The following is a 23,060-nucleotide window of genomic DNA, read 5'->3' as shown; positions in this document are numbered from 1 at the left end:
AAGCCTGACTAAAATATCTTGTGATTTTTATGATTTACAGTGAGAAGTAGCATGAGATTTATTAACCTGCCTGACATTTATTTAGCAATATCTACAAGCAGTAATAATAGTAATGCTGAGATATACTGCAACACCTTTTGTCTAAGGCTCTCAAACATCAAGTTATTTGTTGGAATCATAAACTGAGTTCTACAGAGGGCCCACATTATATTCTCGGCTGCTTTCCCAAAAGCCCAGCAGCTGACAGCCCAGTGGAAAGTGGTTCCGAAAGCATAGACAGAAGTTATTCCAGACCTTCTTTAACCAAACTCCTAAAAATGTGGGCTCACATGCAGTGTGTTGAAGGAAGAAGGGAATTGTTTGTTTTCCTTACTGGAGAATTGCTTCCATGATCAATCCTGTTTTATTGGTGTTGCAAATCATAAAAAACAGGCTCTCCTTTAATAGCATATGTTCTTAAAGTCTGTAGGTTAAAGAGCATGGGCGAGGCTGTCCTAGTAGTTACTGGTAGTAATGGGGGGTGGAAAGGGCAGTTGAGGGACAAGACTCCTTAAACTGGCCAGTCACAGATGTTGCCATTAATATTATTATTATAATAATAAATGATTGTATTTTAGACACAAACACTGTACTAAATGCAGGGGTAGATATAAGATAATCAGGTCAGACAAAGTCCCTGTCCCACACAGGACTCACACTAAGTAGAAGGAAAATAGGTATTTAAACCTCACTTAACCAAATAAGGAAACTGAGGCCCAGGGAAGTTAAGTGACTTGTTTAAGATTATACAGCAGGCAAGTGGCAGATCCAGGATTAGAATCCAGATCCCCTGAATCTTAGAGTTAGAGGTCATGGGTTCAAATCCCGGCTCTGCCACTTGTCAGCTGTGTGACTTTGTGCAAGTCACTTAACGTCTCTGTGCCTCAGTTATCTCATCTGTAAAATGGAGATTAAGACTGTGAGCCCCACATGGGACAACCTGATTACCTTGTATCTCCCCCAGTGCTTAAAAAAGTGCTTGGCACTTGGGAAGAACTTAACAAATACTTGTTTTATGCCATTGAGTTGTTTCTAACCCATAGCGACACCACAGACACATCTCTTCCAGAACACCCCGTTCTCCATCTGCTATCGTTCTGGTAGTGTATCCATGGATTTTTCTTGGTAAAAATACAGAAGTGGTTTACTGTTGCCACCTTCTGTGCCCTAAACTTGAGTCTCCGCCCTGGACTCTGTCCCATGCCACTGCTGCCCAGCATGGGTGAATTTTGGCTTGTAGCAGATTGCCTTCCACTCACTAGCCACTGTCCAAGCTAGGAATGGAATGGGTAGACCTTTGCTTGCCGAGCCAAGACTGGTAGAGTACTGGAAACTTTACTGGCGTGACCCTAAGAGGGGAACTTTCAAGAAAAAGTCACTTTCAAGAAGATTGACTTCTGTCACCTAGCTCCTTACTGAGATCCTCATAATTCAAGGGAGACATAAAAAAGAACTGACTTATGGAATTTTATAAATCAAGGTTATTTTAGTTTCAAGAAATGAAAATTGATTAAACTCTGAACTAACTATCATGCACACTATAGATCTGGGAGACCTGTCTCTCTCACTGTCTTTTCCAAGAGAGTCCCACATGTCAGCAGTTTTACCGGAAAGCAATCTTTTTATGTTTAGCAGCATTGCAACCTATTACAGTAATGATACTCTCTCTGCTGTTGTTTGGCAGCAATAAACCTGGCAAGGCAGTGTTTCTGGCTGAACTTGAAGCTCTTTAGGGCTGGTTCCATGCCAGAAAAGTGAAATGGAAGAAACAGGTTCACTCCCTTTTGGCTTCTGCGTTCCTTGAGAGAGGTGGTCACACTAAATATCCCAGCTAACCAGAGTGCATTCTTGCCCTCTGTGATCTTCCTGGGAAGAATGAGAGGTAATCACCTTCCTAGAGATCCTTGTTTTAAAGTCAGGTTGATAGTTTTCACCCTGAGAGCTTGACAAAGAGGTTTTTCACATAGGAACTATCTTCTCCAAACCGTTTCTCATAAGTTCTATTCTTGCCAATTTTTGTTCATTTGTTCTAGCTTTTTCACTGTAAGATGTTTCATTAGGAGGCAGTTTCTGAGGGCAACCTTCTGTCTGATTTAGTTTTGTTGAAGATTGCTCTGATCTCAATAAGACAATCATTGATCTCAGTGGGAAAAGTAAGGTGGCCTAGTAGCAAATGCTCAGATTTGGGAGTCAGGAGAACCAGGGTTCTAATCCTGGACCTGAGACTTGCCTGCTGTGTGACTCTGGGCATATCATTTAACTCTCTGTGTCTTAGTTTCCTCAACTGTAAAATAGGGATGAAGTACTTGTTCTCCCTTATCCTTAATCTGAGAGCCCCTTGAGGGACAGGAACTGTATAATATGGTATTTGTTAAGTGCTTACTATGTGCCCAGCATTGTTCTAAGCACTGAATCTGAATTAATTATCTTGTACAGAGCTTAGTACTGTGCTTGGAACATAAGTGCTAAAAAAACCCCTTGTTTTTATTAACATTATTATTAATAATAAGAAATAATAACAATACTTATTATTATTATTATTAAGCTTTTGCCTTCATAAATGTTCCTCATGTTAAAGCTTGAACTCATCGTCAATAAATATGATTGAATGAATTGAATGAATATGCATTAGAGAAATTTAAAAATTCATCACATGATTCAAGGAAAATCACTCAATTATGGCATAAGGTATTGCCATCCTTTCTCTTGTGAAATTATTAATTTAATATTGAGTACATGTTGCAAATGTTGTGACTGCTATCCCTTCAGTGGGTGAGTGCAAAAGTGTGCATCTGATATCACACCAAATATTTTGGCCATTGAGAGAACACTTATCTCTCAAAAAAGGACCCACTTGCAATATATAGGGAGTTGTCTTTCAGGTGGAGGTTTGCTTAGTAAGACATACTTGTGAATGGCACTCCATCCTACACTGAGTTAAAATATTGTCCTAAAATGCACCGATGTGCTTGCTTCTTGCAATGTCTGCCCTGGTTGCTTAAATGTAATTCATGGTTTCTCAATGGTTCTAAAGTTTCTGCTCAAGGAGATCATGCCTACCCCTGATGGCCACATGCCAGACTGACAGGATGCTATTTTTTAGTTTCAATAGGTCACTGCTATATTACAACCTACACTGAATATCAACTCAGAGAATTATTTGTTAAAGAAATTGCTCTTCTCCTACTGAGGCTTGTGAGAGGGAACAGAATTGCATGTCTCCCTGAAAAGTAATACTAATGTCATCATCATCAGCATCTGTATCTAGACTGTAATCTCTCTGAGTATGGGGAACATGTCTAGCAACTCTGTTATAGTATAGTCTCTCAAGGATTTAGTATAGTGCTCTGCATGGTAAGCACTCAATAAATGCAGTTGATTGATAGTTAATGAACACTACATGTGGCATTTGATTTTTGTCTAATGAAAAACAAAAGTGATTTCACAACCTGCTTACATAGTATTATAACCCTGTAGAATTGTGGTGAAGTTTAATAATTGATTTTTACTTTTTTCCTAAATACGTTCATTTCAGACTTCTGGGTCTCACCTGTCTGTTTGAATCTGACTAGCTGTTTAACTATTTCTTTGGTCTACAAACCCAGGGATCTAGAAACCTGACTGGGTTATGTGATTTGGATTGACTTCAGGGTTGATTGAAAGTACGAAAGACTGAGCTAGGGTTTGAAAGAAGCTGGCATGAGGTCATCAGTTGGGGAATGAATTGATGTAGTACAATAGTGAACTTGTGTAAATTGAAGTTAATGGACCCAACAAGTCATGTTTGTAACGTTGAAAATGTAAGGGGCTGAAAATGGAATCTGACATCTAATTTGTGTTCATTAGGGTGTGAGGACATTTCCAAGATCCCAAAAATAGTAACTACTCACTGATCCCCTCTCCCTCCCCATTTACCCCGTCCCCCATATACTTCATGCCCAACCCACTCCCAGCCTGAAAGCATCTTGCTTCCTCTATTTTTATAAATCACTGATGCTGTCTGATCCCTGACTCCTGGCATAGCCAACTGTGCTCTGCACAGCCAAGCATCAAGCTTTTCCAAGCAAAGCTTTGGGGAAAGACAGGATTAATAATACCAAACCATGAAACAGATGTGGATGGAAGACAAGACATATTCCCTGGAAACAATGATTAGTTTTTCTCCTTTGGGAAGGGGGTTAGGAACAGGATGGGAAGGCATACACATGTGCATGCACACACACACATGCACACACATTCTTTGACTCTGTCTCTCATTAGTTTGTCTTTCTCCTCTCTCTTTCTCAGCCTGAGTCAATGCCACTATCCCAGTGGAAATGCCCCAGTGCTCAAATACATGGATTGGGGTGGGCTTGTGTTTCCAGTCTTGTGTTGCTCTTGCTGCTACTGCTGCTGCTCTGTTTCTTACTAAGCTCCAGGTAAAGGAGAGAACCCTGAAGAGCCCAGCAAGGACTGGTACTAATAATAATTAATGATAATAGTAATAATAATAATAATAAACTGTGGCATTTGTTAAGCACCTAGTCTGTACCAGGTACTGTATTAAGCTCTGGGGTAGATAAAGTATATGCATTTTGGACACAGTCCCTGACCCACATGGTACTGACAGTCCTAGTAGGGAGGAGAATAGATATTTAGTCTCCATTTTCTTCTTCTTCTTCAAATGCCATCAAGTTATTTCCAATTCATAGTGACTCTATGGATTATCCATAGAGTTTTCTTGGTAAAAAAATGTGGAAATGATTTACCTTTACCTTCTGCACAGTAAAACCTCAAGTCTGCCATTGTCTTTGTTCAACATTTTGATCACTTGATCGTCCACCTTTGACTCTTTCCCATGCTGCTACTGCCCAGTACAGGTGAATCAACTTTGTCTGATGCTTTGGCTTAGACCTTTCCATTATGGGTAACCCTGGCAAGAGAATATCTTATTGGCATAGCTCTAAGCTTCATCGGCATATGCAAACGCCCCTTTCACAATAAGGGGTTGATTCACAGGAGAATCCATTTTACAGAGAAAGAAACTGAGGCCCAGAGGAGTTAATTGACTCACCCAAGGTCACAAAGCAGGCAAGTGGCAGAGCCATGATTAGAACGAAGGTCTTCTGACTTCTGGACCTGTGCTCTTCCCATTAGAAGAAATGTCTAATTTCCAGTGACACCATTGCTAGCCTCCACAGGGAGCCCTGCAAGAAGTGAAACAGCAATGACTGAAGCAAATGAAAAGAAAAAGTTGAGCCATTAATGATGCCACAGCAGCTGAGGTCACCATAGTTGCAGGTCCCACCTTTAGCTATGATAATAATAATAATGGTATTTGTTAAGCACTTACTATGTGCAAAGCACGGTTCTAAGCGCTGGGGAGGTTAAAAGGTGATCAGGTTGTCCCACGGGGGGCCTTACAGTTTTCATCCCCATTTTCCAGATGAGGTAACTGAGGCCCCGAGAAGTGAAGTGACTTGCCCAAAGTCACACAGCTTACAGTTGGAGGAGCTGGGATTTGAACATATGACCTATGACTCCAAAGCCCGGCCTCGTTCCACTGAGCCACGATGTCAGCAGCAGCAGGGGCAGTGCCCTCACCCCTTCTTAATGCTGCCAAAATGCAGTTGAGACAATAATGCCGGTGAGTCTATGTGAGTGTATATATAAGATGTATACACTCATCCTACACCCAATGTATGTGTATGTATATGATGATGATGATGGTATTTTTTAAGCACTTACTATGTGCAAAGCACTGTTCTAAGCACTGGGGGGTACAAGGTGATCAGGTTGTCCCACAGGGGGCTCACAATCTTAACCCCATTTTACAGATGAGGGAACTGAGGCACAGAGAAGTTAAGTGATTTGCCCAAAGTCACACAGCTGACAATTGGCAGAGACAGGATTTGAACCCATGACCTCTGACTCCAAGGCCCGTGCTCTTTCCACTGAGCCACACTGTATATCTTCTTTCTCTTCCTTCCCTTACCATATATATTCAGAGGAACACAAAGACAGAAACTGACACAGAGAAAGCATAGGGAGAAAAGAGAAAAAGGCAATAAAGAACTCTTTGGGCCCTGATTAAACTGAATGCCAGGGAAAAATCATTAGTTTATGGGGTAGCAACATGCCATCAGTCCTGTCCTTTGACATGGAGATGTTTACTGGCTAGAAGTTTCTGCATTCACATATGACAAGAGCAGTTACTCTGTAAAAGATTTCAGGTCCCAAATGACAGGAAAAAGGAATGACTGAGCACCTCAGTGGTACAGACATTTCACATGCCTTCTCAAAAGTGACGTTGATAAGATGGTGGTGCTTAGCATTGGTGCTTAGGAAGGAGAGGGTGGGGAAGGTGATGTGGCCTGGTGGAAAGAGCACTGGAAGAGGAGTCAGGAGACCAAGGTTTCAGTTCTCGCTCGGCGACTGACCTGCTGTATGAGTTTGGACAAGTCATTTTACTTCTCTAGGCCTCAATTTTTTAATCTGCAACATGGGGATAAAATATACTGTGAACCCCATATAGAACAGGGACTGTGTCTGATCTGACACTCTTGCATCTCTCCCAGCACCTTAGTTTAGCTTATAAGGGCTTAATACATGCCACAGTTTTTAAAAAGTACTTTGAATTTTGGATTTTGTTAGAAGAGGAGATGATTTGGAGTTGGACCAATCACAAGAATTGGCCACTTTAATTGAACTCCAAAGGAAATTTGTTTATCCAGAAAAGGCTTATAATACCATCTGTGTTTATTACAATATCTATGTTTGACTGCATAATTCTCCTTTCTGTGTATTTCTGATCCAACCCAATCTCAAACATAAACTTCAATACATGCTGCTGAGAAACAGTGTGACCTAATAGAGTGAACATGGGCTTGGAAGTCAAAGGACTTGGATTCTAATATCGGCTCTTCCACTTGCCTGTTGTATGACCTTGGGCAAGACACTTAATTTCTCTGTTCCTCAGTTTCCTCACTTATAAAATAAGGATTAAATATCTGTTTCTCCCTCCCACTTTGACTGTGTACCTCATGTGGGACAGGGACTGTATTTGACCTATTATCTTGTATCTACCTTAGCACTTAGTGCCGTTCTTGGCACATAGGAAGTACCTAGCAAATATTATTATTAGTAGTAATAATAATAATTATCACCATTATTTTTACAAAGACGAAATAAAGGAGGTCACTGCAATTCTGTATGTGTTTAAAATGGTAGTAATAGAATAACTTTTTTTGACTCTCAAATCTTATCTCATATTCCATGGAGAGTTTTGGATGTTAATTATCCGAATTCTCAGCAGCCGTGACACAGAATAATTTCAGAGACTACCCCAAAGTTCCTGAGCTTGCTTTTCCAAGGAGCTCTCTATAGATGAAGACACAAGAGGCAGACGTTCACATCATTTAGATTCTTTGTGTTCATTTTATTTGATGTTTAGGGTTGTTTTATTGCTTTGTTTCAACCCTTTGTACTTCAGCAGAGGTGCAAATCAGAGAAATAACAGCTCAGCCACTTGCCTGCTGTGTGACCTAGGGCAACTCACTTAACTTCTCTGTGCCCCAGTTTCCTCATCTGTTAAAATAGGGTTTAAGATTATGGGCCCCACATGGGACATGGACTGTATCCAACCTGATTATCTTGCATCTACCTCAGTGCTTGGCATACATTAAATGCTTAACACACACCAATAAAAAATAAAATGCACTTAAACAATTACCATTAATAAAGAAAATGATTTTAGAATTTCTTCACTTCACTTCCATAGATCAGTTAAGATGATATGCAGCCAACCAACACATTAACCAACTTTCTCAGGCTCACCAGTGATGCTTCACTGAATTCATGAGCATTCCCCTCTAACAATAATAATTGTGGTACTGCTTAAGTGCTATGTGCCAAACACTGTGTTAAGCTCTGAGAGCGATACCATATAAGCAGATTGGATGTGGTCTATGACCTGCATGGCACTCACAATCTAAGAGGATACTACTCGGGTACTGCCATTGCCATTGGGACAGACACACTACTGTGATATTCTTATACATGGCCTGATTCTTCTAGTTCTTCATTGTTTTTTTTATTTAACCTAATTTCTTTCAGACTCTGGGCTGCTGCAGCTAGCAAACCACTGGGACTCTGGAGTCCACAGAGAGCTGCAAACAGGTAGGGACAACCTCTGTCTTCCTTCCCACCATCACCAGAATGTCCACACTCGTAGGATTCCCAATGTCCAGCGGCAGCTTCCATCCTCCCAGCCACAGACTTGGAAAATCTACCTTCCCAGAATTTGCAGGATGTGGAAGACTGCCAATGAAGAGACCAAGGACCAGCTCCTCTAATGATAATTATTGAAGCATGTGTTAAGTGTTTACAATAAGCCAAGCTACCTACATTCTAAGGGGAGGGAGAACAGCTATTTAATTCCCATTTTACAGATGAGGAAACTGAAGCACAGAGAAGTTACGACTTACCTAAGAACACACAGCATTGAAGTGGTGGCACAGGGTCTGGAACACAGGTCTCCTGACTCCCAGGCCTGAGCTCTGTCTACTAGGCCACAGATTTATTTTATTGTGAGCTCCTCATTGTCAGGGAATGTGTCTACCAACTAAGTAGAGAGGGAGAGTGGCATAGAGGATAGAGTACAGGCCTGGAAGTTAGAAGGATCTGGGTCTGAGACCTGGCTCTGCCACTTGTCTTCTATGTGACCTTGGGCAAGTTGCTTCACTTCTCTGTGTTTCAGTTACCTCACCTGTAAAATGTGGATGAAGCCTGTGAGCCCTATGTGGGACATGGACTGTGTCCAACCTGATTACCTTGAATTTACCCCAGTGCTTAGAACGGTGCCTAGAAAATACCATTAAAAAAATCTATATTGCATTGGACTCTCCCAAGTGCTTAGTTGAGTGCTCTGCACACAGTAAGTGCTCATTAATATCATTAATTGTGATTGGCTTATTTTAGTCTGTTTCCTTTTTTCCCCTCTCTTCCTGAGTCTCTGGTCTCTCCCCCACTTCCCTCCTCACACTTTAGATTTTTGAGTCCCTTGTGGACAAAGACCATGTCTCAGTTACTGTCTCTGTCTTCTTCCCAATATACTATACAGTACTGTGCATGCTGCAGGCACTTAATAAATGTCATGATTGGTTGATTGATTGATTGGTTGCTTTATCCATTTTCCGGGAGGGTTTTAGGTGTTCCTCTTGGGAGACACTTCAGGCCTCATCTACACGTGTGAGACAATAGGAGAAATCTTAAGTACTTTAGAAACAGTACAGACTCACATCATGTATAATTTAGAGGTTTCTGTCACTACCATCTTGGGGACTCTGACCAGTAAAAATGATATGGATTTATTGAGAATTCTAGTCTACTCCAGAAACATCAAGTTTGAAAACATCAGGAATACCTTTTTAAAGGAAGGTTTCAGAATTTCTTAGTCTCCTCTTCCACTTGCCCTGAAGATCTATCTCCCCATCCTAGCCTTACCCACCTCCTTTCTCTGGAAAAACCCACATCTACTTTGTCAGAAATCAAAGCATTGGATAAGATTAAAATGTAAATGCTATAGTATACTCTTAAAACTGCATTTTATTCTTTACTTTTGCCTAGATGAGGAAATAGAATTTTTATAACCCTTTGAAATGACTGCCTCCTAGACTTTCCCTTCAATGAAAGGGTAAAAATCTTAATAAATAAATCTAGTGTCAGCTAGAGCTTCAATTCATGATGCTCCTGCTTACAAGGATCCTGTGATTTTGAAACATGACTTATGCTAGGATTTGTGATTGAGGTACCATCTCCAGCCCTAATCTTCTTTCCTGGGAGGGAAAGAGCGAGGGTAAAGATCCATTTAAGCAGTGGAATGTGTTTATTAGCACCAAAGGTGGTTGATGTTTCAATCTTGGGGCCATTCAGTGCTTTGACATGACTAACCATCAAATCTTCACACTCGTTAAGATTTTTTTTTCAAGCATACATCACTGGCAAGCATTCCCTACTTACAAGAAAAACTATTGGCTGTTTAATTACACGGAAACATGAAGAGTGAGCATATAAGCACCTTGTCATTGCAGGATAAATACATAGTGATGGATATGTAGGGCCAAATTTTAACACTCTGCCTTTTTTTTTACAAAGTCATTCTTTTGCTCATGCAGAAAATGAACAGAGCTTTAATTGTGAACTCGTTAGTTGCCTAAGCACTGATTGTGAAAGCCCAAACTTCTCCCACAATTAACTCCAGACTCAATTAATTAAATGTAGGTGCAAAAATGGGCACCATCCAGTGTTCTGTATAAGTTCATCTTGGAGCTAATAATAATAATAATGATAATATTATTTGTGGTATTTTTAAGCACTTATTAAGTGCCAAGCCCTGTATTAAGCATTGGGGTAGATAAAAGATATGGATGGATAGTCCCTGCTCAACATGCAGTTCACAGTCCATGGATAAGGGGGATCAGGTACTGAATCCTCATTTTATAGATGAGGAAACTGAGGCACTGTAAGCAGCTTCCCAGGATATATCCAGTTGTCTTTGAATTGGCACAACTATCAGTAAAACAGACTTTCCCTCCACCAGATGGATCTCTTGGCCGTCTCCCTTCACTCCATCATAAATCCAGAGGCCGATGGTTCACTTTTTCATTCTTTCAAGTGACATTTAGATGCCATTACTCTTTTAATGAATATGTTCTCTTCCAAGGGAAACCAAATGATTCAAAAATATAATGCTTTTAATTCTGGGAAGCACTTGGTGACTGAACTTGAATGAGAAAGAAAAGTAAGTTGAATTGTGCTGACATTCTATCCTCTCACCAAAAAAGAGGTCAAAATCCTGTCAAGATCTACCAACATTACAAGATAACTAAATGACATTTACCATTTAACTGTAACATTCATCTTTTAAACTTGGACAATTTCTATTTCTTGTTAAATGACCATAATATACTCTTCATGCCCTCAAACATAGCATACTAATAATTGTGGTATTTGTTAAGTGTTTACTATGAATCAAGCACTGTACTATGCACTGGGGTAGATACATCATCAGGACCCACATGGGGCTCACAGTCTAAGTAGGCGGAAGCACAAGTAATGAATCCCATTTTGCAGATTAGGGCACAGAGAAGTGACGTGACTTGCCTGAGCTCACAGAGCAGGCAACTGGAGGTGGCTGGATTAGAATCCAAGTCCTCTGACTCCCTAATCTGTGCTGTTTCCACTAGACCACTCTGCTTCTCGTGCTCTCCTTTGGCATAGCACAAGATTCTCTGAGCATTACTCTCAACCTAAATCTCCTGGACTGCCATGCAAGTAGACTGTTATAAGCAGTGAGTAACTTGAAGCAACTTCTTAAGATTTAAGAGACTTTTCATTAGCCCATTCTGTGACTTGATGGCAATTGGTTGCCTCACTGCTGTCACTTTACAGGCAAAGAAAAACAGAATATTTGGCTTTAGGGAATGCACTAACGTGAGCTCTGAATAATGTCATGAGCATTATGAGTTTGAACAGAGATAAGGACAATGACAGTTTCAGAGAGATAAAAATAGCATGGCCAGGTCAGCGATGGGTGTACGATTTGCATGAGGCATTTTGACGTGTTACCAATTTGTCTGGGCATCCTATCAGTTCTACCAATCAAAAGTAAAGAGGTTTAGGTCTGACCAAAAATGGTGTCACCTCCCCCTGCCAGTCATATGATGCATTCTGCCTCCTGGCTTCCACCCCTTTCGCTTTCTTGATCGTGGTAGTGGTGGCAGCAGGGGTAGAAGTGGCAGCTTTCTGCCCCCTGCTGAAGAATCCCCCAAGTTCCATCCTCCCAAGCCTCATGGAAAGTCCTGCGTCCCTCTTCCCCAGGGCCATCCCCTGCTAAGAAGATAGGGCGACCTAGTAATTTAAATTATGAGATGAGCAACCAATAGCTATTAAAAAATCACTCATTTATCATATCTTGAAAGATTTCACCTGGTTAACATTTCATAAATCAAAATGTGCCAACCTGCCATGGAACCCTCTCCCTTACATAGACTGTGAGCCCTACATGGGGCAGGGACTAACTCTGTTCTGATAGCCTGTACTTATTATTGTGCTTGATGTATAGAAAGTGCTTAACAAATATCATTATTATAATTACCATTACTATTATTACTACTATTAACTGTGCCTCAGTTTCTTTATCTCTAAAATGGGAATTAAGTAGCTGTTCTCCCTCCTTCTTATACTGTGATTTCATGTGAGACAGAGACTGTGTCCAACCTGCATATTTTTATCTATTCCAGAGCTTAGTACAGTGCTTGGCACATAGTAAGCACTTAAAAAACACCACAGTTATTAATAATAATAATAATAATAATAATAATAATGGCATTTATTAAGTGCTTACTATGTACAAAGCACTGTTCTAAGCTCTGGGGTGGTTACAAGGTGATCAGGTTGTCCCACAGGGGCCTCACAGTTTTAATTCCCATTTTACAGTTGAAGTAACTGAGGCCCAGAGAAGTTAAGTGACTTACCCGAAGTCACACAGCTGACAATTGGCGGAGTTGGGATTTGAACCCATGACCTCTGACTCCAAAACTCATGCTCTTTCCACTGAGCCACGTATTACTATTAGACAGTTGAATGGTGCATTGACCTTTTTTCAGAGATTCTTGAATGGAACTGCTTTAGATGTACTCTACTGCAATTCTCTAGGAATTTCTTTAACTTTTAAATTATCGTACATGTTTTCAAAGCGGAATCCAAATTACCAAAATTTAAAAAGGCAAAGATGTGCATACTTTACTGTAAAATTCTATTTTCTGGAGTCATTACTGATCTAAAATTCAAAATTGCTCCATCTGTACAGAGATCTAAGCTGCAACATTTGGTCATTTATTTCATGGAGATATGCTGAGAATTTTTATTAGCTTAGGTTGAAGTGTTTTATGAAAGTGGATTTATACAAACTATCATCATTATCAATAACATGTATTAAACACTTACATACATGTGTCTGTTTTACTTTCAACTCAAATTGAGTAAAGCATGCAGGGCCTGCCTGTATGATCTATGACACACTAAACCATATGGAACTTTTTGCTCTAGAATCTATCACAAACATTGATGACTTTCTCCCACTCATCTCACACAAGTGTAAAGTCAGTCTGAAAAGCAGCATTTCAACACTTACGTAGATTGTACCTATAGCTACCCATAGCCCTTATGTTTATAATGATCAATGTATTTCACTATTTATTCACTTACCAGTCTTTCCCTTCTCTAGTTATAACCAGTCACATTTCTGATTTTATTCTTTTTGTATATGCCTTTTATCCCTGTAAACTCCTTGTGGGCTGGGATTGTCTCTACCCACTCTATTGTACTGTACTCTTCCAAGTGCTTAGTACAGTGGTCTGCACATAGCAAAAGCTCAATACCATCTATTGGTTGATTAATTGATTCCTCCTAGATTGTTAGCTCCTTGAAGGAAGAGAATGTTTTTTACTTCACTATGCCCTCAAAAAACTGCTGTTTACTTCATTATACCCTCTCAGTACAGTGAGCTGCATACAATAGATATTCAGTAGATCTATTGACTAATTGAATGAAAACCTGAAACACAGAAAATATTTCTGTAGTTCTGTTTTAGCAACGTGTTTATTGAGGCTAGAGAAATATATGATGTGGCAGACCAAAACCTCTCCAAATGGCACTATTTTCTTATATGTCCTGTTGATTCAAACCCTGAAAAGAAAGAGTTATGAGTTTCTGGTGAACTCAGATTTGATAATGCATCTAAAAGAGGTAAATGTTCAGCTATCTGTGGAGTTGTGACCAAAGTACTGTATTATTCCAACTGCGAAGACAATGAAGGCTAACTGTCTTGATGTGCAGCCAACTAGCTGAATAAAATTCCTAATGAAATAACCCCAGTTAAAAAATGGGCTTACCATCAGGATAGTGCTTTACTGGCCTCAGTCCCAGATTTTGCCAACACAAGGTCATTGACTGAGCCCTAGGAGAGCTTGAGTAACTCTTGGCATCCTTAGCTGCCCCTCCCACACATTTTGCTCAGTAAATGGTCCATTTTGTTTTGCTGCTGTTCACTATTTTTAAGCTATTTCCCCCAAAGAACTATTTTTCTTGATGGCAGAAATCTCATCAGCTTCAAGGCACTCTCTCTCTCTCTGTGTCTCTCACACACACCCAGCATAGTGTTTTCTGAGGAACTGCAGATAATGTCTTGCATTTGCATTAAAACCAAATGAGTTAATCATCACTTTTAAATAAGGTGTCATTTGTAAGTGCTTTATTCATTATTAATGAAATGATTACCAGATGCAGTGACATATTTTATGTGTATATTATAAAGTCAGTTATAAAACACATCAGTAGAAAGCTTAACAAATTTGGGCACATTTAGTTTTCCCAAAATGCAGATTCTAAATCTGTCCTATGGTGAAGCTACTATTAAAATTGATGAGGAGAGGAAAAGAAGAGAAATTGTGCTTCTAAGTATTAAGCAAGTCAAAAGGTGACATAATCAGTAGTAATAACATACTATTATTACTAATGATAATGTACTTTACCAATGATCATATTAAGTGCATTAATACAATGAATAATCAAATATAACAATTAGTCACTTGCAGAGAGTGCCGAGGAAAGTGCAGAGAACAAAATAATAGAACTGAGTAAGGACTGTATAACAGACTGTTAGCTTTGATTTGTGGGGATAGAGTGCAGGTGGAAACAAAAAAATATCAGGCAGAAGAAACAGAGGCAGTATTCATGGAAAGTACCACATTTAAAAGTCAAACTTTAAAGACAACTAAATAGTTTACCTGCCATCCACAAATGTTCATTCTCACAATTCAGTATATTTTTTTAAAGAAAGAATTGTATACGCTAAACTTTCCTTCAAGTCAGCAGCATGGATCTGACTTGAAGGGAGAGAGACAGGGAAGAGGGTCACAGGGAAGAGAGTCAGGGAAAAGTGGGGGATGTTGAACCACAGAAATTTCAAATAGACACCACAGGATTCTTACCTCCAAAGGAAGAGAGGGTGTTACCCCAAGACCCCAGGATCTCACACTATAGACTTCACATACCATCCTGGATCCCTCCCCAGACCTCAATTCTTAGATCTATGGCTTTGGAAAACTGCTGATTTGTGACTCAACAAAAGAAAGGGATTGTGTCTTCTAACTCTACTGAATTGTACTTTTTCAAGCATTAGTACAGAGCTCTCCACACCATAATCACTCAACAAATACCATGGGTTGATTGATAAATTTTGACCTTGCATTGGCAAGGATTAAGTCCAAGCAGTGTAGAGCTGATGAGAATTCAGAGCTTCGTTATAATAGTGACATTTATTATTATTATTTGTTAAGCACTTACTATGTGCACTGTTGAGCACTGTTTTAAGCACTAGGTTTGATCATGATCAAATCTGAAACAGTCCTTGTCCAATATGGGCCACACAGTCTAAGTCGGAGGGAGAACAGGTATTGAATCCCCATTTTACAGATGTGGAAACTGAGGCACAGAGAAGTGAAGTGACTTACCAAAGGTCACACAACAGGCAAGTGGCAGAACAGAGATTAGAACCCAAGTCATCTGACTAGGCCACTCTTCTTCCCATTTTCCTCCTTCTAGACTGTGAGCCCATTGTTGGGTATGGACCGTCTCTATATGTTGCCAACTTGTACTTCCCAAGTGCTTAGTACAGTGCTCTGCACACAATAAGCACTCAATAAATACGATTGAATGAATGAATGAATGAATTACATTCAGCTGGTGCTATGGCTGGGACTATGATGATCAGACTCTGAACCGCAAGTAGCCTGAAGCTCTACACCTCTAGCCAGAGTAGCCTAGTCCTCATGTCATATTTCTTACTTTCTATTCTTTTAAATTGTCTTTGTATTGTCAACATTTCAACTTTATGTGTCTGACAGCAACCCCCCACCTCTTATTCCTTAGATTGTATACCTTTTGGGGGCCAGAAACCATGTCTAATTCTAACCTGTGTAATTTTTCCCAGCACCTAGAACAGTGCTTGGCACCCAGCAGACACTCAATATGTACCATTATTCCTGTTACCACCAATTGATCCTCTAAAATGATGGTTGGAGGTTGCTTTTGACCTTCAGCCTGGGAAGATCCATGCTGGCACAAACACTCACTCTGACAGTCTGAAGACGTTTGATTTTATAAGCTAATACAGTCACTATTTCAAGAAGTGGTATTTTTAGGGCGACAGCTCGTTTGTTTGCAAGATACATGGGGTAGACTATCAGATAGCAGGAAGTATGATAACCAAATCAGTTCCCTACTTCTCCAAAAGGGAGGTAGAATGTTCGTACTAGATCCAGGTTACATTGAATGATTGAGACTCCATGGGCAAGGAAATCCCAGCAAATTGTGCTTCTTATCCCAGGAGAAAATTTTGAATAAAACCTGGCATTACTGAGGGAGCTTGGTGAAATGGGTTACTGTTTATGAAGACGTTGTCTGAACCTGCAGGAGTTAAACTCACCACTCAGGACAGTTGGCAGGTCACCATAATGAGGAAGCCCATGACCTACTTTGTCTGCCCAAGATGTTTTGGAAAGGAGAATTAAGAGGCCAGGTGCAAAACAGTGCTAACCTGGGGTGAGGGGTCACCTAAGCTTATGGCTGACTAAAAGAGCACCTGTTACACCTCCTTAAGACTGGCAGTGCCAATTTTACCTGACACTTCTCCAATACTCATTGACTAGTTATCCCAAAGCATTCTTCAAGCAAGAATCATTAGCTCTGTTTTTAAGGTGGTTAAACAGGCATGCCAAGATATTACAGTCCCATTCTTCTACTTCTTTTTCCATCCTGACCCCACTAGATTAACATAGCTTGGTTGATCTCCTTTTGAGATTGACCTGTTGCACTGAATTACCTGTCCTGGTGTGAAGCAGGAGAGGTTGGATGGGCCAGAGTTGGATGAGTATCACAGCCTATTGAAAAATATTCCCTTTAAAAAAGAGAGAGAAAACATTCAGACAGTGTTTACTAAATGTTTAGCCGGAGTTCTATCTGAATTTCATAGGTGCCAGGTGGCAGCATCCCAGACTTACCTCATGGTTTGGAATGTGACTGTCTTCAGGCTCAGACAGTCTCAGTGAAAAAGGACAGTGAATGCGGCTCCAGATTCTGAAACCCACCGGAGGGAGCAGGACAGGACTAGCCAGCTCAAGTCACCCAGCCCTGCAGTGGTCCCATGCCTGAAGTCATTGGGGAATTCTGTGGACAAGACAATGACCATTGGAAATAATAGTAAAATCAGTGACTGTGGTATTTGTTAAGCATTCATTTGTGCCAAGCACTGTAATAAGTTCTGGGTTAGTTACAACACTTGGTACAGTGGTTGGAACATAATAAGTACTTAACAAATACTACAATTATTAGTATTATTAAACAAGATAATCAGGATGGACACAGTCCCTATCCCACACAGAGTTCACAGTCTAAGTAGGTGGAAGAATAGGTATTGAACATCCATTTTAGAGATAAGGAAACTGAGTAATAATAATAAGAATAATTATAGCATTTGTTAAGCACTTACTATGTGCCAAGCACTGTTCTGAGTGCTAGGGTAGATACCAGGTAATCAGGTTGTCCCAAGTGGGGCTCACAGTCTTAATCCCCATTTTACAGATGAGGTAACTGAGGCATAGCGAAGTTAAGTGGTTTGCCCAAGGTCACACAGCAGACAAGTGGAGGAGCTGGAATTAGAACCCACATCCTCTGACTCCCAAGTCTGTGTCCTTTCCACTAGGCCACACTGCTTCTCCTGAGTAGGTGTGACTTGCCTGAGGTCATACAGCAGGCAAATGGCAGAGCCAGGATTAAAGCCTTGGTCCTGTGATTCCCAAGTCTGTGTTCTTTCCACTAGCCCACACTGCCTCCGAACTGCTACTTTGAGTAATTTCCTTAATTTTTTTTCTACTTGGAAAGCCTTGTAGTTTCAATCCGTGAACCTGTGGGGCAAGTGTGACACTGATACTATTTTGTTACAGGGGTCATTTTTATGAGCATGAGACTGTACTCTTTATTTAGAATTTGACTTGACCTATACTGTAGGCATTGTTGGGAACTGTGCCAGGAATTCTGACTATACTGCTGGTCGATCATTTTTATGGAATTATCAATCAATGATGGTATTTATTGAGTGCTTATTGTGTGCAAAGCACTTTACCAAGCACATGGGAAAGTACAATGCAAGAGAATTGATGGACATGTTTCCCACCCACAAGAACCTTACAGTCTGTAGGGATTTATGGGATTTATGTTTTATGGGAGTTACATGATTCATAAACAAGGTTCCCCTGTCCCTTCCATCTAGGCTTGTCTACTACTGGACCGAGTTGTACTTCACAGAATATCCTGTGGTTCTTAGCTGTAGTCAATAACTGTGGAGGCTGCTTTAATAAGGAAGAATGAGACCAGTCTGGGTGCTTGATGTTTTAAATAGCCATTGGCCATTTTACTGTGAAGAAGGAATAGTTTACTTTGCCTCTGTGTTCATTGTTTTATTTCTTCATCTGGGCCTCCCAGCCATTTCCTTTCCCTGCTGGAGAACTCTTAGTAGTATAAGATGGGGCCCTAGAACCACCTAAATGGCACTTAAAAATAATTGGAAAGCACTACTTAAGAAGAATTTCTATCACTGACCCAGACATGGGCTAAACAGCCAGTTAGTTTTTTTCCATTCTTCGCCATATGAGGCTTCTGCCCTAAATGCAATACTCTCTAAGGCTCAGATATTTTTAGATAATCTGATGCAAAGCATTAAAATCACCAGCCCACCTTCACCTTCCGGTCAGCAACTTCCCATATGTTAAGAGGTCCATTGCATTTTGCGTATCTGTTTTGCACATCTTGACACCTTTTATTAAAGCTCTAAATCCTTAATCCATGTCAATACCCATAGAGCTCTCCCATCCTTGAGTGAAACATGTGTACAGTGTAACAGCATTGAGCAAGAGCAGTGTTTTACAAAAAGCCAGACAAGGAGACATAATTCCTCTTGATTAAACAAAACATTAATATCAAGAGTAGTTACTAGGAAATCCCAGAACTGACATCCAGGTTGCCCCTTCCATTGTTTATACCTTTATTTGTCTTTAACCTTGTTCAAATGAACAGCCCCTACTTTACATGAGCTGGCTGCTTTGGTGCCCTCCTTAGATAGACACCTGCACCTGCAAAGGCTGAAAAAGCATTTCATTCATTCATTCATTCAATCCTATTTATTTTGTGCTTACTGTGTGCACAGCAGTGTACTAAGTGCTTGGAAAATATAATTTGGCAATAAATTGTGGGTCTGCAAGCAAAAGTTTGAAATCAATGCAGGATTTTTCTCCCGCATTTATGCTCTGGACTCCTGAGGTTTGTCTTTCAGGAAATTTGCTCGGATTTGTCATTTTAGCACCCCTAGCTAGATGCTCAGGCAGAGATTTGATTTTCCAGGATATACAGTTGGAAGAAAGGAGCTTTACTTTCCATCACCTGACAGTCACCAACTGTATTACTATTATTATTGCATTTGTTAAGCACTTACTATTTATTTGTCAAGCGCTGTTCCAAGCACTTGGGTAGATAGAATATAGTCAGATCTGACATAGTCCCTATCTCACATGGGGCTCAAGTTTAAGCTGGATCTTGGTTCACCAGAGGAATAAATTTAGATATTGAGATGGCCACCACTCATTCACCCACTCACTCATTCATTCAAAGCCATTTGTTGTGGCTTTCTCAGCTTTCTCCCACTGGGGAATTTACTTCTCTCCTCAATCAGTTTTGTTTTTTTCTTTCTTCCTCCTCTCTGTCTTTTCCACATGGGATTCTACCTCAATAACCCTTGCAATAGATGAATCAAATTTATCCCATAATGCTATCTGGAACACCTGGAAATTGGTCTTCTCCTTGGCTTGCTCAGGAGTCTGGAGTAGCTGAACCTAAAGTTGCTGGTGAGGGTAGTACAGTTCTCTCCAGGATAAAGATCAGGGCTGTGCTCAAGACAAGAGGTACGTGGCTGAGGCGCTCCAGTGCCCTGTAGGTATGTCCTCAGCTAGTATGGTGTTAAGACAAGAAAGGAAGAGACTTCTGCCCCCCATCCTCCTTACTTCAGTCCAATATCTCCTCTGAGTACTCCCCCATTATGGAGAAAGGCACCACACAAATACACAGACAGACAGACAGAAATGAATGGATGCTTTTCTCTAGGACATGGCCCATCGGCACAGTCCTCCAACTCTGCCCCGGAGTGCCTGATGAGATGTCCCAGGATAAGAATGATTGCCGGACACCTTCCACTTACAGCTCTCCCTCACTATAGGACACTTAGAAGATACTTTAACCAAACGTCATTAAGCTGTCATGCCCCATATGCTTCACTCGTTCTCCTTCCCACTGTTCATCACCCAAAGAACCGTGTTTATGCAGCAGTGCACTCCCCAGCCCAACCCTTCCTCTCGACTGAGTCATCCATGGCAGCCGTATCATCATGTTCTGATCTCATGGACATTATTATCAATTATTTACATGAGAAATGATTACCCACGGAACAGAGGTTAAGAGAAAAGGAGACCTGGGTGTAGGAATGGATTCAGCTCTCTCTGTACTTCCTGGCATCTCGAGTTATTGGGTCTGCTCTTTTTGAAGGGAATAGATAGGTGCTCTGCATTAAGCAGGTTTCAAGCCATAGCTTTGGACCCATTGTAATTTATTTAGGTGTGGTTTCAGGGGGGAAGTGTGTTTGTGTGCTTCCAATTGGAGGCTGCATGTTGCACCTTTGTAATAGAAAAGAAAGGATTTGCAAATCAGTGTGGCCTAGTGGAAAGACCATGGGCCCAAGAGTCAGAGGAGTTGTGTTCTATTCCCAGCTCCACTTCTTGTCTGCTGTGTGACCTTGGATGAGTCACTTAACTTCTCTGTGCCTCAGTGTCCTCATCTGCAAAATGGAGTTCAATATTTGTACTCCCTCCTAGTTATACAGGACAGGGACTGTGTCCAACTTGATTAACTTCTAGACTTCTAACTTCTAGACTGTGAGCCCGCTGTTGGGTAGGGACCATCTCTATATGTTGCAAACTTGTACTTCCCAAGTGCTTAGTACAGTGCTCTGCACAGAGTAAGCGCTTAATAAATATGATTGAATGAATGAATGAAAGAATGAATGAATTTGAATCTAGCCCAGTGCTTAGAACATAGGAAACACCTCACAAATAACACTATTATTAATGATAATATTATTTTAGCCAGGCAGGATATGTGAGCACTGGATGTGCTTCCCCTGGATCCAAATACTGCTTTCAAATGATTTTACTGTGACAAACCCCAAAAGCACTTCTAAAACAGATTTCGGTAACAATGGCGATTCCCAGATTTCCAGTTTAGTGTGAAAGGCGTGTCATTCTATGTCATTCTCTCTTGGGAAGAGACACTTATTTCTCTTATGATCTTCTTATGACCTAACCAAGGTTTTGTCTCTAATTTTCTATATCTGTGCTTCCCTCCGTTTTGGAGACTTGAGGATATTCTTCTGTGGACAAAATGGATACATCTGATGCTGAAATTTAAACAGAAGTGTGATAGGGCTGAATATTTAGTATGATTGACTCAGCTGATAGTCTTCATTTCTTCTCAGTACCAGTTCCAGGTCTGATTAACTATGCATCCTTAAAAGAAGAAGAAGACTTTAATTCACTGAATTAGGCAACACTTTTTAATAGCTAATGTTCCTTGGCAGGATTGGCCATTATCAAAGATGTTAATCTTTAAACAAAAGCGTTCTCTATTACTAATACTATTTATTTTCTCATCAACTAGAGAAGATGCTCTAGTACTGAAGGTGTGATGCTAATTTGTAACACCTCAATTATCCTGAAGATGGATCCGGGTCAGATTTTCTAAATTATGCATCTGTTTCTGCAGTGACCAAGCCTAAGAAGCACTTCTCCAATATGAAATTAACTTCAAAATGGGGCCCTCGGGGCACTATCAAACAAATTATACCCTAATTTCACTACAGGATTTGACAACAGAAAACAAGGACTAGCAGTTGCTTTAAAACAGATCCAATAGCTATAAGAGTTTAATGAGAAAAAATTAGTGAAATTACAGATTAGGGTTATTATATTTTAGCTTTAATATTCCCTTTAGTTATTGTTTTTAAAAATGTTTCAGAGTCTGTCACCACGATGTTACATGTAAAATAACTGTTAGGAGCAGGGAAGATGAATTGATGGGGGAAACATAATTAAAATGCATTTTTCAATGAGCTTATTCGTGTGTTGACAGACAGTGAGAGCACTACTGGCTATGCGTTAAGTTTGAATCGAAGGAATGTATGCCTGCTGTAGCCCTGTAGAGGTTTGGAAACTGTGTTTAAAACCCACCTCACTGCTTTCCTCCTTTGCAGCACCATTTTTCTAAAGCAGGATCTGGTGTTGGCACTTGATGCTGATAATCTGTTGAATGACTGAAAGCATAAGGGATTTTTAGATGAACAGTATTTAACCATGAATAATTAAAATCAGAATGAAAGGAACATGTTACGTAGCTCAGTTCAGCATAAACACAATGCCTGTCTAGGGCCCATTCAAACACATTCATTACTGTGCCTGTTTTGATCTCGAAACCTACAGCTTTCAGTCTCATTCCTAATTACACCTGATTAAATGGGCTGCAGCTTTGTACTCATTCTCCTGAGTCATTCGTGGGTTGAAAACAAGTTGCTTTTTTCCACCAGCTCGACATAGGTTTCATTGAAGACTTTGACTCACATCTTTCCTTTAAAGGGACCAATCTACTCTCTGAAGGTCACAGAGAGATCTCATTTTGACAACTTCTGAATTATGACACCGAGAAAGAGAAAATAGCCTTAAAAATCTTTCCGAGAAAGATCAGTTCATATTCGTGGCTTGATTCTTCAGAGGCAGAACTAGGAAAATTGCTGTAACTCTGTCACAACACTGATCTGTCAATCTAGT

At 40.3% G+C, this 23,060-nt stretch overlaps 1 long non-coding RNA gene across 2 annotated transcripts in view; it reads right to left on the bottom strand.

Moving 5' to 3' along the window:
• Positions 1-22,547, bottom strand: part of LOC119931597 — a 39,061-nt gene extending 16,514 nt beyond the window's left edge. Inside the window, exons 1-4 of one of the 2 annotated variants that reach the window (XR_005452137.1) lie at positions 22,467-22,547; positions 17,142-17,307; positions 16,964-17,038; positions 5,093-5,225 (exon numbers count right to left, since the gene is read on the bottom strand). This is a non-coding gene — a long non-coding RNA (uncharacterized LOC119931597). The remainder of the gene's footprint in view (positions 1-5,092; positions 5,226-16,963; positions 17,039-17,141; positions 17,308-22,466) is intronic. The other variant, XR_005452138.1, reaches the window with a different exon arrangement.
• Positions 22,548-23,060: the final 513 nt, after the last annotated feature.

The sequence above is a fragment of the Tachyglossus aculeatus genome, chromosome 8 (genome assembly GCF_015852505.1).
Source record: "Tachyglossus aculeatus isolate mTacAcu1 chromosome 8, mTacAcu1.pri, whole genome shotgun sequence".
Classification (NCBI taxonomy): domain Eukaryota; kingdom Metazoa; phylum Chordata; class Mammalia; order Monotremata; family Tachyglossidae; genus Tachyglossus; species Tachyglossus aculeatus.
This window is presented reverse-complemented; position numbering and strand designations above follow the sequence as displayed.